At 38.9% G+C, this 13,255-nt stretch overlaps 1 protein-coding gene across 4 annotated transcripts in view; it reads left to right on the top strand.

Moving 5' to 3' along the window:
* Window positions 1-4,586: 4,586 nt before the first annotated feature.
* Window positions 4,587-13,255, top strand: part of rnf6 (ring finger protein (C3H2C3 type) 6) — a 52,595-nt gene continuing 43,926 nt past the window's right edge. For 3 of the 4 annotated variants that reach the window (XM_043691983.1, XM_043691985.1, XM_043691986.1), the window contains exon 1: window positions 4,587-4,770. The gene's annotated coding sequence lies outside the window, so the exon portion shown is untranslated. The remainder of the gene's footprint in view (window positions 4,771-13,255) is intronic. The other variant, XM_043691987.1, reaches the window with a different exon arrangement.

Raw genomic sequence — 13,255 nt, 5'->3', positions numbered from 1 at the left:
AAATACCCGACTAACCCAACATCACTGAATACCTGACCCGGCCACTGCTCCCCGGCCCAGACATGCTGGAACTGATATGTAGCTCTCCCCTCACATCACCAGCATCAGAAATATCTGATTTCTCATTTCCCACACTAAACCAAGCAAATATTTGTCACCCTCCACTTTTATCCACTTGGCATCCAACTTACTTACCTACCCACTTGGCACACAAACATACTTACCTTTCCTCAGTTGTTGCCAAAGTGTGTTTGGGACCTTTAACTCCTGAAATACAGTCTAAAGTATTGTGAAAAAGAGGCATATCTTGGTCGACAATACTATTCCTGCACTGAGTGGATTTCTCCCTGGTTTCCTCCAATTGATTCATTTGGGACAGACCAGACTCAGAATTCTTGACTGAAAAAATCACTGTCAGCAAACTGCTCATTCTGGCAAGTAATACCGTGAGATTTTATTAAGAGCTGTAAGACCAACTCAAGATAAGGACAAGTTTGTAAAAGAGAGGAACATAACTATGTATTTAAAAACTGAAAGAACTGTGGATGCTGTGAATCAAAAACAAAACCTAAGTTGCAGGAAAATATCAGCAGGTGTGGCAGCATCTGCGAAGCGCAATCAATTTTAACATTTCAAGTCCGGTGACCCTTCCTCAGAACTGAACTCAATTCTGAGGAAGGGTCACCGGACCCAAAATGCTAATTTTGATTTCTCTTCACAGATGTTGACATAACTACATATTTCCCAGTCTATAAATAGAACTTCCTGACCCTTTCTTAATTTTGTATGCATGCTACTACTGTTGCTATTGTTTTGTAGGCTTTAATTTTGCTAATATATTGTGACTTACCATGTGGCCTTTGAAAGTCCATTCATATCACTTGAGTTACCCTTATCAATCTGTCTTCTATTTCAAAGAAATATATCAAATTAGTCAAGCACCATTTTCTTTTCACAAATCTGTGCTGACTTTCAAAGTCTACATTTTACAAAAGTGCCAATTAATTTTGTTGTAGGTTAATATCTCCAAATTTCCCCACATTTCATGTTAGACTGTACAGCTGATAACATTTAGGTTTCTTTCTCCTTTATTGTATAGGATGTAACATTTGCAAACTCCAGTTCAGTGGCACCTCCCCATTACCTTTGGAGGATTGGAAGATTGTAGTAGCCACAACCCAAACAATTTAAACCTTTACTTCCCTCAACAACCTTAGATGTAATTCATCGGGACTAGGTGGCTTTTCTGTTTTCAGCATCACCAAACTTTCCAGGTGTTTTTTTGTAACCAATGTCACCATACTTGAATTACTATCTGCCAATTTTTGACACTAATTCACCTGAGTCAGATATCTTTTCAACCTAATGAAATTAATCTTTGCCAGTTAAGTATTTTAACTTTGATTGTTACTCATAATTTCCTATAACTGTTCTAAATGTGATTTTATGATCATTATTCTTCAAATACCTCTGCACTGAAACATGTTCTGTTTGCCTTATTTAATTTGTCAGAACTAGATCCAGTGCTGCTTCCTTCCTCATTTGGCTGGAAACAGTAGTCAAAAGTTCTCTGTATCAATCTATATTAATGTAATTAAGGTCCTCCATTATTATTAGTTTGTTGTTGCATCATCTTTATTTTAACCACAAATTTGCTTCTCTAGTTCCTTTCCATTATTTTGTTGGGTATAATGCACAACAGTATAAAAGCTCCATCACTCCTGAATTCAATGCAAATATATTCTGTTTTTGACCCCCTCAATAACATTACTGCTTTTCAGAGCTAATGGTTTCTTTGAGCACAACTACCAATTCTTCCATTTTTCCTTTCTTCCTTCCTTTCATGAGTACCTTGTTATGAGGATGGTTACATTCCCAAATTTCATCTTCTTCATTGATTCAGGTTATTTAAATGCCACTTGATCAAAATCTTCTGATAGTTGTATCGGATGCCAACTATATTAAAATGGGAACTTAATTTAGGAATGTCAGTGGCAGGAACCCACATAAAGGAGGACTGACATGCATGCTCTGAAATTGCCCTGGTGAAGTGTAAATTTGAAGAGTCATCAGACTTAAGATGTTAACTATGTTTTTCTCTCCAGATACTGCCAGACGTCCTGAGTTTCTACAGCACTTTGTTTTTATTTCAGATCTTCAGCAGGTACAGAGTTGCATTTTTATTTCAGTTTAAATTCTGATTGATTTCCTGGACCTTGTCCAAAAGTCTCTGACACTGAGGTTAGCATCACAGATTTTGAGCACATACCTGATACTTAGACCAGATATTAAGCAGATATTGATCGGTGTTAACTGAGTGTTCAAACAATGTCATTGGAGAGTACCACCAATGACTCATTAACTCACCACCACAACCCGTCCACCTGAGTTTACCACTCCACTGACCCAACTTGATCTTCAGCACAGTGTTACCCCCCAACCCAACTTGACACGTTCCCCAGTCACAAACCTAACAATGCACTTGCTTTCAAAGGCTGTTTAGAATACAGCAGATTATAAAAATGCATAACCTCTTTTTGCCCACCTTCTCAGCTTGAGCTCTTCCATGAAAATATGTGCTGAACCATCAAATTATAGTCAGGTCTTGAATTTGCAGAAAGGTGTGGACACCAGCAATGTGTGCAGCATCATTTCTTTGTCTCTAAAGTTAATGCCAACTGGGTGTTTTGATAGCCTTACAAGATAGCTGGGATTGAACCTGGATCTTCATGCCTAGAGATAAGGACACACTGTGCTCCAACACCCTTCATGCATGCGCAGCATTAATGCTTACCAGAATAAGGGCCATCGCAACACCAACTATAGCTCAATAAACTTTTTACTTACTTGCGGTCCTTGACTCGCCCATCCCAATGCACTCTGAACCACATTTAAGTAATTGTGCTTTTGAATAGTTAAATGCCTTGGGATATTTCATTTAGAGTCATAGAGATGTACAGCATGGAAACAGACCCTTTGGTCCAACTCGTCCATCCATATATCCCAACCCAATCTAGTCCCACTTGCCAGCACCTGGCCCATATCTTTCCAAACCTTTCTATTCATATACCCATCCAGATGCCTGTTAAGTGCTGCAATTGTACTAGCCTCTACCACTTCCTCTGGCAGCTCAATCTATACATGCAACACCCTCTGCGTAAAAAAGTTGCCCCTTAGGTCTCCTTTATATCTTTGCCGTCTCACCATAAACCTTTGCCCTCTAGTCTGGACTCACTCACCCTAAGGAAAATACTTTGCCTATTTATCCTATCCATGCCCTTCATGACTTTATAAATCTCTATAAGGTCACCCCTCAGCCTCCAGGGAAAACAGCTCCAGCCTATTCAAACTGTCCCTATAGCTCAAATCATCCAACTCTGGCAACATCCTTGTAAATCTTTTCTGAACCCTTTCAAGTTTCACAACATCCTTCCAATAGAAAGGAGACTAGAATTGCATGCCATTTTCCAAAAGTAGCCTAATCAACGTCCTGTACAGCCACAACATGACCTCCCATTTCCTATATTCAATACACTGACCAATAAAGGAAAGCATACCAAACACCTTCTTCACTATCCTACCTACCTGCGACTCCACTTTCAAGGAGTGATGAATCTGCATTCCAAGTTCTCTTCTCTCCCGAGGACCTTATCATTAAGTGTATAAGTCCTGCTAAGATTTGCTTTCCCAAAATACAACACTTTGCATTTACCTAAATTAAACTCCATCTGCCATTCCTCAGCCCATTGGCTCATCTGATCAAGATCCCGTCGTAATCTGAGGTAACCTTCTTCGTTGTCCACTACATCTCCAATTTTGGTATCATCTGCAAACTTACTAACTATACCTCCTATGTTCACATCCAAATCATTGACTTAGAGGGCAAAGGTTTAGGGTGAGAGGGGAAAGATATAAAAGAGACCTAAGGGGCAACTTTTTCACGCAGAGGTTGGTATGTGTATGGAATGTGTTGGCAGAGGATGTGGTGGAGGCTGGTACAATTGCAACATTTAAGAGGCATTTGGATGGGTATATGAATAGAAAGGGTTTGGAGGGATATGGGCCAGGTGCTGGCAGGTGGGACTAGACTGGGTTGCGATATCTGGTCGGCATGGACAGGTTGGCTGAAAGGTTGTTTCCATGCTGTACATCTCAATGACTCTATAAATGCCACAGCGCCAAGGACCTGGGTTCGATTCCTGCCTTGGCTGACTGTGGAGTTTGTACATTCTCCCTGTGTCTGCATGATTTTTCTCCCACATTCCAAAAGATGTGCAGTTAAGTCAGAAATCGCACGACACCAGATTATAGTCTAACAGGTTTATTTGAAATCAAATAAACTTGTTAGACGAGCACCTGCTGCCGTGTGATTTCTGACTTTGTCCAACCTAGTTCAACACCGGCATCTCCACATCATGACTCCCTTGATAGTTAGTTTGTTTTCAGAAACCTGGTGGTAGAGAAGCAAATATTGCACACACACACACCCATCCTCTCCAGCTTTGGGGAAGTGACGGGCGTGGTTCTTCTTTCGCACAACATGGGAACAACGTCTCGGAACCACCTCGTCCGAATGCTGGCGTGCACCGAAGAGGCGTGGCAGACCTGGCACGATCCCGTTGGGCTCGTTCCCGAGGCAGTGTCACGTGGTGCTGGTGCGCGGTTGTCAGTGCGGGAAGTAGCACGCGCTCATTCGCTCTCCACTTTACGGCTGGAGCAGCAGCTGAGGAGCCTGGTCTGTGCCAGTGGCGAAAAACCGTCGACTGTGAGGTATCGCTTTTCTCTCACTAATTCGGTGCTGTGCGACCCCATGCGGTTCTGTTAATCTGAAAGTTGGGTTCCATCGGCGAGTTCGATTTTTCTACACGTTTTTTGCAGTCCCATTAAATGGCTTGTTTTTTGGGGAAATCCGTTGCGGATCAATCTAACGTGATGGAGTCGTCCCGCCTCCTTTTTATGTTGACTGGTTCAGTTGTGTCGCAGAAAATGGCATCAGAAATGGTTCGAGTTCCGTATGGTCAGTGTGGATGTCAATCGTTACCTTGTCGCTTGCTATCATGTTAGGTTGCATTTTGATTTGTAGTGCTGAGGCCTAAACCTGGGTATTAAAGGATATCTTCATTTTTAATATTTCTTGTTCTGGATCTTGTTTTAATTTTATCCTATTTGATACTCTTAATTACTCGTTGGATTAAGATTTGTTTCTGTCCTAGTGACGGAATGAGATCTACAAACATCAATTATGCCTTTTAAAACGTTTATTAATAGTGAAAAATCTAAAATTGTCTGTTCAATTATTAGTCACCTCGCGTTCCCTGTGCTCGTGTGGATATCTCGTCTACGCACGTTCATGATAATCATCCTGCTACAGAGTAACCTAGAACAATCTAAAATATGCCATATAGTTTTTTTTCCACGTAGGTTTTGTCTTGCAATGTTGTGGCATTTTTACGTAAACAAGGTTCAGAAAAATCCATTAAAATCAAGAGTTAAGTAGCTAGGTATATACAATGTACATGTTATACGTGTAATGTAGTATTTAGAGGCTCTGATTATAATTTTAGGTTGACATACCTGTTATAAACCATTCCAGTTTCCTTGTCATGTTTTGATAATGACCAATCCTCTCAGCTGTTGTACAGTATTTCCTTAGTATTTTTGTTACTCATTTTGTTTGCTTTTATTAATTGCATCAGTGTGTATGATGCAATACAATTTGCTTTAAAATTTCAAGGATTAGGAATTGAACTTAATGTAAATTGGAGACCAGGTGCCATTAAAAAGTAAATTCTTTCTTGGTTTCAAGTGCCATTTTATCAAAGCATTAAATGCATATTGTGATGGTGATCCAGTAGCCATTTTGTTGGATGCAAAGCTTTGGTTGACTTTATTAACAGGCTTGACTGTTCATCGCAAAGGATTGCTCTGGGTACCATTCTGAAATGTATGTTATCCTCCTCAATACTATAATGACGTCTTTTAGATTAAGATGTTTACATTTTCAAGTTACTTTAAAATTGCAGAAGTCATTTGTATCCTGAATTGTGCTGCCATTTGCCTTTGCTGCTCTAAATCCTGATATCCACTGCTATTGTGTGATCAGGCTGATGCGTCAATACTTGTGAACCATGGCCTAGCCACTTGTAATCAATCTAAGTTTCTTTATAATACGTGTTAAAGTTTCACATCAGTACTAGGATTTTTTTACATCTGTTTTTAACAATTGTTGTCACTTGAATAGTGTCACATTTTATAAAAGCATAATTGAGTCTCAACATCCATTAAACAATACGTTAATCTGTCATGTGTTTAATGTGTTTTAGATGCAGCATAAAAGGGTTAACAACAGGGTGATGCTGACGACTTGTACAGTTTCATGGCAGCACATTCTACATTAAAGAGTAACTGTTGAAAAATGTAAATCCTAATCTACACCAGCCAGTGATGCTGACATCCCACAAATGAATAAATAAAAGAAAAATGAAAACATCACAAGATTATTGGAATAATGATTGATATGTGGAACAAAAGGAAAAGGCTATACCTGCTGTCAATGTTTAAGATGTTCTGCCAACACCTGTGGAGTGCAGCATAGTAGGTGAAAATAAATATAGTCTTCAGATTGTGGGATTAGAGGCTGGATGATAATCAGACCAAGGAAAGCTCTCAAAATTACAATTTTTAAAGATATTCTGCCTTTTAAAAAAAAAATCCATAATAAAGGTCCTAAATTATTTTCCACATGAAAACTGCTGATGTAATTGTACACCGTGATTCAAGTCTTCCAACCAGTGGTAGTGCATAGTCCTGCTTTTGTTGATCAGGGACAAGTGTAATTATGGCATGGCAAATTTATGCTTGACATCATGAATATGGGATTAAGAATTTATAATGGGTGGGGGGGGAAAATTGACAAGTACAAGGTTTCTAATTCAGAACTGGCCATAAGTGAAGAAGGCTTATGGCATGCTTGCTTTCAGTGGTCAGAGCATTGAGTATACGAGTTGGGATGTCTTGTTGCAGCTGTACAAAAGATGTTGATGAGGCCATGTTTGAGGACCTTTGATTAGATGGGCCGAGGAGTGGAAGATGGAGTTTAATTTAGATAAATGTGAGGTGAGGTGTTGCATTTTGGATGGACAAATCAGGGTGGGACTTATACACTTAACGGTAAGGTCCAGGGGAGTGTTGCTGAACAAAGAGACCTTTAGAGTGCAGGTTCATCGTTCTTTGAAAGTGGAGTCACAGGTCGACAGGGTAGTGAAGAATTTGTTTGGTAATCTTGTGTTTATTGTTCATTGAGTAAAGGTGTTGGGAATTTATGTAGTGGATGTACAGGACATTGGTGAGGGCATGTTTGGAATACTGCATTCAATTCTGGTCTCTCTGCTATGTGAAAGATATTGTGAACTTGAAAGGGTGCAAAAAAGATTGACAAGGATTTTACCAGGGTTGGAGAGTTTGAGCTGTAGGGAGAGGCTGAATAGGCTGGGACTATTTTCCCTGCAGTGTCGGAGGCTGAGGGGTGACCTTACAGAAGTTTAGAAAATCTCGAGAGGCGTGGATAGAGTGAATAGATAAGGTCTTTTCCCTGGTGTAGGGAAGCCCAAAGCTAGAGGGAAGTGGTTAAAGATGAGAGGGCAAAGATTTAAAAGGTGCAACTTTTTCACACAGAGGATGGAGCGTGTATGAAATTAGCTGCCAGAAGAAGTGGTGGAGGCTGGTGCAATTACAACATTTGAAAGGCATCTGGATGGGTGTATGAATAAGAAGGTTCAGAGGGATATACGCCAAATGCTAAAGGCAAATGCGTCCAGATTAATTTAGGATATCTGGTTGGCGTGTTTCCATGCTGTACGTTGCTATGATTCTACAGCATGCAGTACTTGTCACCCTACTGTAGAAAAGGATGTTGTGAAACTAGTAAGAGTACAGAAAAGATTTACTATGATGCTACCTGGACTGGAAGGTTTGTGTTATAAGGAGAGGTTGGATAAGGTGGGACATTTTCTCGGTGGAGTGTAGGAGACTGAGGGGATGACTTTTGAGATTTATAAAATTGAGAGGCATAGACAAGGTTGATAGCCAACAGTTTTTCTCATTGGAGGGAAGTCTAAAACTAGAGGGCTTAGGTTTAATTTGAGAGGGGAGAGGTAGAAAAGGGTGGAGGAGGTAATTTTTTCGCACAGAGGTGGTGTGTTTGGAATGGGCTGCCAGAGATAGTGGTGGAAGCAAGTACAAGTTTGTCATGTAAGAAACATTTAGATGGATACATGGATTGGATAGGTATGGGGGGATATGAACCAAACGCAGGCAATGGAACTATTTTCTATGAGAACTGGGCAGCAATGGCAAGTCAGACCAAATGGCCTGTTTCCATGCTGTGGACATCTATGACCAAGTAATTAACCAGTATTTCTTGCTATTGATTTGTCATGCATAATTTCTTAACATTTTTACAAAAGTCAATTCTGGAGCAGAATATTGCCTTATTTAAGCATAATGTCTAAATTGAATAACTAGTTCATGAGAGCTGACAATGTGGTGAAATGAGATAAAAAGATGTGAACCTTATGCCATATTGCATTAAATGTTAAGCCAAATATCATTTTTCTTGCCCCACCATGTAATTTTTCTGTCTATGAAATTGTATAAAAAAGTCATTGGAAAGGCAGGAGTTGAATTTAGTGTACTTCATTAATCATATGTAGGAAAATGCAATCTTTTAGGGGATCGAGGGCTTGCATTTGAGAATCTTGATACATTTCTTGGAAGGTACATTGTAATGAGCTTCTGAAGGCTTTTGTAATTGGGTGGGTTTCTGAATGGCATTATAAAAGATTTCTCAATGTGCTAGTTCTACAGCTTGAAAAATGATGCAGTGTTCTCTTGATTGTTCAGAAAAAGTTTTGGAAAGCATAGAGTACACAGCAACAAAGTATTGGGCATATTATTTGCTGATATTGGCCAATTACTTTCATTTTCAAAGGGCAGTTTTTCACTATTGGGGAAATCATGATCTCACAACCAAGGAGTTCAAATCCATGTTGTAATCAATTTATTGGAGGCTTTTTAGTATCTGGAAAAATTGATGGAAAATTGCTGAAAGATGGGATTAGAGTAATTAGGCAGTTGTTTTTGAACAGCACAGACTTGATGGGCTGAAGGGCCTGTTTTGTGACATAGACATCAATAACTCTGGTTTCTAAGTTCAAGTGACTGGTGTTTAACATACAGTGGATGATTGTGTTTTAAGGCCAGTGCCACCACGAAATGGAGCATCATGTGCATTACACAGAATTAGAGTATTGCAGGGCTGTGTCATGACTAAAAATGCTGCAAAAAATTGAGATTTTTAAACTACTCCAATAATTAGAATTTATAATAACGTGAATAAGGAGCTGGAATATGCTTTTTGGCCACCTGTGTATGCTCTGCCATTTAATGGGGCCATGACTTATGCAATCATAAGTCCATAAACTGACCTACCTTGTTGACCATTCACCCTCGTATCAAAAAACTGTCCACCTCTGCGTTAGTGGTAGTCAAGAACTCAGCTTCCAATACCTTTTCAGGACAAGTCTTCCAAACACTCTGAACTCTCTGGGCAGAAAAGCTTTTACTTCATCTGTTCTATATAAGTGACCTTTTTTTTTTAAAACTGGTCAGCCCTAATTTAAGTTCATTCTTAACAGGAAGCATTCTCTTTGCATCAACTTTGTCAAGACACTCCAGAATCTTGTATTTAATAAAATTGCCTCTTATTCTAAATTTCAGCAGATATATGTCTAGCCTGTCTAAACAATCATCACAAGATAACCCACTTCTTTCAGGTATTAGTCTACTAAATTTTCACTGAACTGCTTTCAATGCATTTGCATTGTTCCTTAAATAAGGCAATCAATATTGTACACAGTACCCTGGGTGTGGTCCTATATAACTAAAACATAAACTCCGATTTTGTATTTAATTTCCCCTCACCACAAAGTTTAAAATAAGCCTTAGACCTAATTCTTGCCCCTCAAACACACTGTAAACTCCAATCATAAAAATGATGCTTCCACTGAGGGAAACCTTCACTCTGAATTCATTCGTTAACCATATCTTATTGCACATTACCAGATATAGTATAGTTTGCATTTTGGTTGGTTGTAAAATGTGATGTTTTAAGAAATTACCTCAAAAATGTATTTGCCATACAGACTACCTTTGCTAACCTGTGTTTTTTTTCAGTTTATATATTGATTTAAAATCACCCTTGATTATCACTAGACCTTTCTGTGAAGCTCTGTTATTTTTCCCTTTCGTTGCCCTATCCTCCTTTGCTGTTTGGCGATAAAAATAGTTAGACCCAATCTGTTCAGAGATGTTAATAGACTCCTCTGGAGCAGGTGGGATTTGAACTGGAATCTCCTGGTTCAGAGGTAGGGACACTACCACTGCACCTCAAGAGCGCCCTGCTGTTTTGGGGCCTGTGCAGCACTCCCACAACTGACGACTTTGCTTTGTCATTTCTTTTCTATCCAAACCTTTTACACATCTTGAACTTGAGTCATCCCTCTCTATGGTGCAAATACCATCATTAATTAACTCCTCTTCAGCTTTTCATGGCTTTCTGCCCTTGCTAAATACCAATCCATGTTACAAATACAGTAAATGCTAGAGAAACTCAGCCAGTCTGGCACCATCTGTTGAGAGAAAGTAGAGTTAACATTTGAAGTTCAGTGACCTTGCAGTGTTCGGAAAGACGAGGGATGGAAAAGGTGGTAGGGTTGCACTGTTTATAAAAAATGAAATGAAGACCGTTGTGAGAGACAATAGAGACTCTGATGGTAGAGTCCATTTGGGCTGAAGTTTTTTTAAGAAAAGGAAAAGAAGACATTGGTAGAAGTAGTACACAAACCTCTGAACAGAAAAAAGCTAAACAAGATCTACAAATAATAGGAGCATGTAAAAAGAATAGAACAATTATTTGTGACTTTAGTATTGATTGGGAAGGATAGCTACGACAACAAAATTAAAAGGGTGCATTAGGGATAGATTCCTCAAGCAATATGTCAGGGAATCAACCAGGGACCAGGCTATCTAGGATTTGGTCATGTGGAATGAGATAAGTTTGATAAATGACCTCCAAGAAAAAGCAAGAATAACAGCAAGTAAGCAATGGCAGATACTTTAAGGAAGTCATCCATGACTCTCAGCAAAAATATATTACAGAAAGGAGGCAAGATCATAAGAGAGAGATGAACCAATCATGGCTAACTAAGGATTTGGAGGAGTGTATTAAGTTGAAAGAAAAAATTTTTAAAAAAGCCAAAATCGGTGATAGCCACGAAAATTGGGATAAATTCAGGATCCAGAAAAGGAAGACTGAAAAGCAAGACTAAAAAGGTAGTAAAGAGGGTGAAAATAAGTTGAGGTCAAACGAGTGAATATAAAAAACTGATGTGCTCCTTTATATAAAAAGAAAGAGAGCGCGATCTCAGTAGAAAGATGAATGTGGGGAGATGGCTATGGGAAATAATGAAATGGCAGAGGAGTTAAACTGACGTTTTGTATCAGTCTTTATGGAAGAAAATACTCTCGAGTATTCCACTAATACAAAATGAATACAAAATTAAATACCATTCCTATCAGTGGAGAAGTAGTAACAGATTAATGCAGGTAAAGGCTAATAAGTCATTTGGCCCTGATGACATATCCCAGAATCCTAAAAGAGGTAGCTAAGAGATAATGGGTGCATTGGTTGTAATTTTACAAAACTCGATAGATTCTATAGAAGTATTAGAGAAGCAGAAAACTGCTAATGTAATACTCCTATTCAAAAACGGTGGGAGGCAAGAAGCAGATAATTATAGACTGATTAGTCCAACATCTATTGTTGGAAAAGTATTGGAATCAGTTATTAACGAAATAAGAGCAGAACATTTGGAAAATTATAATCTAATCAACCAGTGTCATTTGGCTTCATGAAAGGGAAATTGTGGCTGAGTAATTATTGGTGTTTTAAGGAAGTCCAATAGATGTGTTATATTTGGACTTCCAGAAGACACTTGACAAGGTACCTCACAAAAGGTTAAGTCATTATGGCTTATAATGTTGGAGATAATATATAACCATGGAGAGAGAATTGGCTAATGGGCAGGATATGTCAAGTGAGGATATGGGGTTCTTTTTGAAGTTCGCAACCTGCAACCAGTGGGATTCCATTGGGGTTGCAACTGTTTTTAATATCTAATAATGATCTGGGTGAAGGAAGCGAATACAAACAGTTTAGAGAGATATTGATGTGTTAAGTAAGTGTGCAAAAAGTTGGCAAATGGAATATTATATGGAAAACTATGAAGTTTTCTTTGGAAGGAGGAACAAAATTTAAAGTATTAAATGGACATTAACTGCAGAAAGCTACAACACAAGGGGACTTGGCTGTACTTGTGCACGAAACATAAAGCTGGCACAGAGATGCACCAGGTCATTCAGAAGGTGAATGGAATATTGGCCCTTATTTTAAGGAATTGGAGTATGAGATTAAGGACGTTTCCTGCAACAGTACAAGATGCTGATGAGACCATATCTGGAGTACTATAAACAGTTTTGGTGGAAGTTCATTTGAAGGTATGGAGGAATTGTCTCATGGGCAAAAGTTAAAACAGGTTGGAACTTGCAGAGTTTCAAAAAATTAGAGGTGATCTCATTGAAAGAATGCCTCCAGTTTGTCCAGAAGCACTACCTGAGCTTCAATTGGCTTGTCATTTTAATTCCCTATTTTACTGCTATGCTGAATGTTGTGCCCTTGTTCAGTGAACTCAGCAATGTTCTTCAAGTTTGCATTATCTTTCAACTTGGCACTTGTAACAGTCTTCTAGGCTGAACACTGAATTGAAGTGTGACTCTGCAACCTTGTTGTATATGGTTTTGTTTCATCCTCTTTTATTGTGCTGTCTGTTCAATTTTTCTTCATGCCTTCAGATGATTTATAGCAATTTGTACCTCATTTGGATGTAGTCTTTGAAGCTTCATTGTGTCTACTGCCGCTCCTTGTCTATTGCACCATGAAACCTTTTGTAGTTTCAATGTCCCCTGGTCTCCACCTTATCTCAGATCTATTTTCTTGCTTCAATACTGCCAACCCCCCAAAAAAACTTATTACACACAAAGAACTCTAAATTCTCTTTGTCTTCAGTTCTCATTGGAAGGTAATTGACATGAAACACTATCTTTCTCCACAGATGCTGCTTGACCTGGCTGAACTTTT

Source organism: Chiloscyllium plagiosum, chromosome 6 (genome assembly GCF_004010195.1).
Source record: "Chiloscyllium plagiosum isolate BGI_BamShark_2017 chromosome 6, ASM401019v2, whole genome shotgun sequence".
Classification (NCBI taxonomy): domain Eukaryota; kingdom Metazoa; phylum Chordata; class Chondrichthyes; order Orectolobiformes; family Hemiscylliidae; genus Chiloscyllium; species Chiloscyllium plagiosum.
The sequence above is the reverse complement of the archived record's forward strand: the minus strand, read 5'-3'. Positions and strand labels throughout refer to the sequence as shown.